The sequence below is a fragment of the Hipposideros armiger genome, unplaced genomic scaffold, assembly GCF_001890085.2.
Source record: "Hipposideros armiger isolate ML-2016 unplaced genomic scaffold, ASM189008v1 scaffold_360, whole genome shotgun sequence".
Lineage (NCBI taxonomy): Eukaryota > Metazoa > Chordata > Mammalia > Chiroptera > Hipposideridae > Hipposideros > Hipposideros armiger.
The window spans coordinates 1,508,792-1,513,772 of NW_017731710.1; the positions used below are offsets into that span (position 1 = coordinate 1,508,792).

Genomic DNA, 4,981 nt, shown 5'->3' on the forward strand with positions numbered 1-4,981 from the left:
TGCATAGTCGAAAATCCGCAGATAAATTTTGACTTGGTAGACCGCTCCTCACATTCGTGGATTCAATCAACTGCAGATTGAAAACAGCATTTTATCCGCTGTTGGGAATCTGTTGTTGGGAATGAGAAAATACTGTTTTCAATCCACGGTTGAATCCGCACATGCGAAACCTGAGGATATGAAACCCAAGGAAGCAAAGAGCCCGCCAACTGTATTTACTGGAAAAAAAACCCTACAAAACAAACAAAAAAACCCCTATAAATAGACGCGGCAGTTCAAACCAGTTTTGTTCAAGGGTCAACTGCAGTTACAGATTCGACTTTCTGACAGGGAAAAAAGTTGGAGTCGCTCAGAATTTTCATGGTGTTGAGATAATGTTTGTGGATGAACACACAGGATTCTTATTTCAGGTATGTATAGTTTGAAATTCAGATCTTCAAGTCATACTGTGTGCTTCCTTAGGTGTTCTTTTGGTTGCAAATCATTAGACGTTTTAAAGTCGTTGTAGTGGATTACTTCTTTTTCTAAGAATAACTTTTAATCTTTGAGTTTTCAGCAAATTCAGCCTTAATCATTATGCATCCAAATATTCCATACCATCTGTTGGTGTTGCTTACAAGGGAATGAAAGTAATAAGCACATATGTATTTGAAACAAAAAAAAAATTCACCTTGAAAAAAATGGTTATAAGTTTTATAGGAAATCTTGAAGCTTCCAGGTAAGGCAAAAAACAAATTTCATATAGGGGAGGCTCAGTAATTTTTGTTGCATTAGATGGGCTTAAACAAGACTTCACATATGTTACTACTAGTGTCTCAGGTTGGTGCTTAAGTTTTCCTGATGGTGAAGCATTTTTGCTTTTCCCTAAGTCTTACTGTAGGATTTGGAGAATACTGACGTAAATGGGAAATGTGTTAAGTTTCTGAGAAGGTTGCTAGAGGATAACCGAATGATTTTAGGAAAATATTTAATGTTAATATCTCAGATTATTACTTTGCAACATCATCTTTTGGGGAGCCTGAAGGCTGACTGGTGATAGTTATGGAAGTGACCATAAACAGAAGAAAACCACAGCACCTCTCTCCCCTAGTCAATACCATAGTGAAATTTGATTTTACTATTTTTATAATATATTTCAAGTTTTTTTTTCTCTCCAGCACCCCCACCACTAAGTTCAAGTCACCATCCTCTTCTGCCTGTATTATTGCAATAGCTTATCTATGCACTTTTTTTGCATTTTTTTCCAAATTATCGCATGATATCCAGAGTAATGTTATAAAAACAAATCAAATCATGCCACTCTCCTTAATAATCCTCAGTGGTTTCCCATTGAATAGAGTAAAATCTAAACTCCTTCCCATGTCCTACAAGATTGTGCATTTTCTGGCTTCTGAAAATTGTTGTCTTATCAATGCTTTTACTAAGCATGCTCCAGACCCATGGCCTTCTTCCTTGCTGGGAATTTGCATAGCACCTTCTGCTTCACCTCTGTTTTGTCTTCTCTCAGTCTTCACCTGGCATTTTCTTCATCTTTCAGGTCACAGTTTAAAGATGACCTCCAGGAGGCTTTTCCTGATTACCCCATCTAAAGTAAGTCTTTCTTTCTCTGGTACTTTCTATCACAACACCTTGTCTTCTTCTTAGCCTTGGTCACTATTTCTAATTATATGCTGATTTGTTTATTGTGGGTGTCCCCCACCAGAGTGTAAGCTCCATAAAATGCAAAGACTATATCTGTCTTATTCACCACTCAGTACTCAACCTTTATCACATGCCTGGAACATAGTTGCTACTAAATAGTTATCAAATGCTTGGAATGACCAGTGATTACAATAATAAACATCTCATAGGCTCTTATTATGTGTTAGGCACTTGACCTACCACAATCCTATAAGAAATGTATGATAGATAGTAACATCCTGGTTTATGGATGAAGAACCTGAGGTTTAGAGAGTTTAAATAACTTGTTAAAAACCTCAAAGCCAGGACTCAAACTTAATTCAAACTTACTGTTAACCATCATGCTATACTGATGTCTATCTATCCATTTGCCCTACAAACATTTATTAAGAATATAAAGTGAATAAAATTACTGAGAAATAAGGAGCAATAATAGTCATGGTACTTTGTTTCAAATTTATAAACTACTTGGCATTTGAAACATATTTATGGATGAAGTTACCATATGATATTTGTAAAGCAGGCTGGAATCCAGCATAGTATTGCAATGTACTGTACAGAGGGATTACAGAACAGAGATCATTGAGAGTGCACAATGATTGATGGGAGCAGCCTCTGCCATGAAGGAAGTGATAGATGGGCTTGGAGAAGCCTCTGACTAAGCCTGTTCTGCTACTAAAGGGGAGACAACAGTTATTTTAACAAATGACAAGACTGCTTCTAGTTTGATAGGAATAGAACTGAAATCAGGTTTTGTTTTTGTTTTTGTTTTTAACTTTTAGAAACTTTATTTTCCATCAGCCTTATTTCCATTTTGCTTAAGAATTTGTGAAAGAACAGTTTAAGGCCACTCAGTGGTTGTTCCTATCCATTCAGTGGCCTGAGCCATTAGGGGCTGCGGACCAGTCTTCAGTAGGAAACTGCTGGATAGGGACAGAGGGTACCTGTGTGCCTGCAGACCAGACTGTGACCTCAAGTTGAGCAGCAGTGAGCTCAGGAGCTGGAGCAGTCCTGAAATTAGGTTTTAAACTCTATTTCTGAAGAAACTAATGGTAATGTTTACCTTACAAATGTTTGTAGCCTTGTGGAAAAAAATGCCCTTTCCAGCCATTGGAAAATGTTCCATAGATCTATGTTGTTATGGCAATGCAATGGAGCAGCTGTGGAATAAGATTTGTGAAGGGAAAACAAAATCCAAGTCTTAATGTTCACAGCCCATCTAATCAGTCTAATTTATTTCTCTTTGAAAGCATGGAGGGGTTCCTGGGATGAGGGGGGAAAATGTGAAGCCATCGAGAGGTTGCTCTAGCCTTTGGATAGAAATCCGTGGGGTCAAATAGCCTAACACACAATCAAATTAAAGCATGAAGATCCTTTCAGTATTGAAAGAGCGACTTTATAGGTTTCCTTCAAAAATAAAAAACTAATTAAACAGCAGAATGTTATGCTTGACCAAAAGGTCAAGATGTTTAAATAGATCTTTTTAAATATCTGTGTTTCTATAAAAATCTCAGAAAAATTTACTATTGTTTTTGTCAATTATTTAATTACTTGTGTTTAAATTCCATTTTTTACATTTAGGCCAAGAAATGCTTTGCACGCACGCGCATGCACACACACACACACACACACACACACACACACACACACACACAAAACCCAGTTCAATTAAGTTTATTTTAACACTTCCATTTAGGTGTTTATTTGTAGACAGAAATAAGACATTTCAGACACTGATTGGACTGATTAATGGCACTCATCAGGAAGAAGCAAGGGATTATAATTAAACACCAAAACTACATGGTCTGTTGGTTTTGTTATATAAATTATGCATGAGCTTGGCATTTTTATTTCATGGAAAAATTACCATGCTGTTTCCTTTACACATTGTCTACATAAAGAATATTATATGTGTGTGAATGTGAATAGGAATTTACAGTTCTTGATGTATTATCTTTTTTTTAATAAGCAAAAATTTCACATGAACATTCAGTAGTCTCAGCTGGGGGACACAAGAGGCTCCACCTCTGCTTTTGACTGGATGTTCTACTATTGCCAACTATTTAAGATAAGGGTGAATCTAGGTACTGTTACCTTTTGAGGAAATCTTTCCTAGACTGACATATTTCACAGAACTCAAAGGGGATACTCCAAAGTCAGGTGAAAAATAGCTGTTTTTTCAATTCAATAGAGTAGAGACCTTTTGATTTTTCTAGGTAAAGGCATTGAAAATAAAACCCAATATCACTATTATTTCATGAAAAACTAGTAAGGGCATAATTATAAAATTGAAAATCAAATGTATTTATCTTTATTAATAACTCTCCACAATGTCCTTTTTTCTCTCAACTCACCTCCAAACACTAAAATTTATTATTCACAGTGTGGCACCAACCTGTGGACCAGCTTTTAGAAATTATTGCTTCATGGGTCATTAATATTTATTTCCTAGGTAGTATTTGCACATTGTTGGCAGTTGGTAACACTGGGGCATTAGCTCTGTATATCTAGCCTCTCAAGATATGGGTTCTGGGCTAGCTGTAAATAAAACATGAGGCTGGGGTGGCTGGTTAGCTCAGTTGGTTAGAGCGCAGTGCTCATAACACCAAGGTTGCCAGTTCGATCCCCACATGGGCCACTGAGCTGTGCCCTCCACAACTAGATCGAAACAACTCCTTACTTGACTTGGAGCTGATAGGTCCTGGAAAAACACACTGTTCCCCAATAAAATAAACAAAACAAAACAAAACAAAAAACATGAGGCTTATCCTGCGTGTTTACCAGGCCCAGGCCACAGCAGCCTTGTTTTAGCTCTTAGAATTTGCAATTCTTCTCCTGCTTCAGAGTATGATGCTGCTGTTCCTCTCTCTATACCATTCTCTCCAGTATTCTTCACCAACTTAGTATGTCTTTATAGTTTAGGCCTCCATTTAAATGTTTATCAAAGAAACCATCCCAGACCATCCATCTAAATTAGATTTCCTTGTTGGGAACCTACAAGGTTTCTCACAAAACCTGTAGTTTTCCTCTGCTGAGCTTGATACAGTAAGTAGACTATAAGATCCCTGGAAGTACAGTGCAGGGATATGCTTATCTTTGTCTTTTCACCACCCAGCGTATGCTTGTCACATAGCAGATGCTCCATAAACATTTGATAAATAATAATTTCAGGGCCGGCCGAGTGGCGCGATGGTTAAGAACTCGCTTGGGACACCAGAGGGCCCCGGTTCGGATCCCACATATGAGGGCCAGTGACACTGCCCTCTACAGCTAAGATGCTGAACAACAGCTCAACCTGGAG

General features: G+C 37.6%; 1 long non-coding RNA gene across 1 annotated transcript in view; it reads left to right on the forward strand.

Annotated features, from left to right (window-relative positions):
- Positions 1–200: 200 nt before the first annotated feature.
- LOC109392975 (uncharacterized) overlaps positions 201–4,981 on the forward strand; it is a 7,958-nt gene continuing 3,177 nt past the window's right edge. The window contains exons 1-2 of the long non-coding RNA XR_002126151.1: positions 201–410; positions 1,538–1,590. This is a non-coding gene — a long non-coding RNA (uncharacterized LOC109392975). The remainder of the gene's footprint in view (positions 411–1,537; positions 1,591–4,981) is intronic.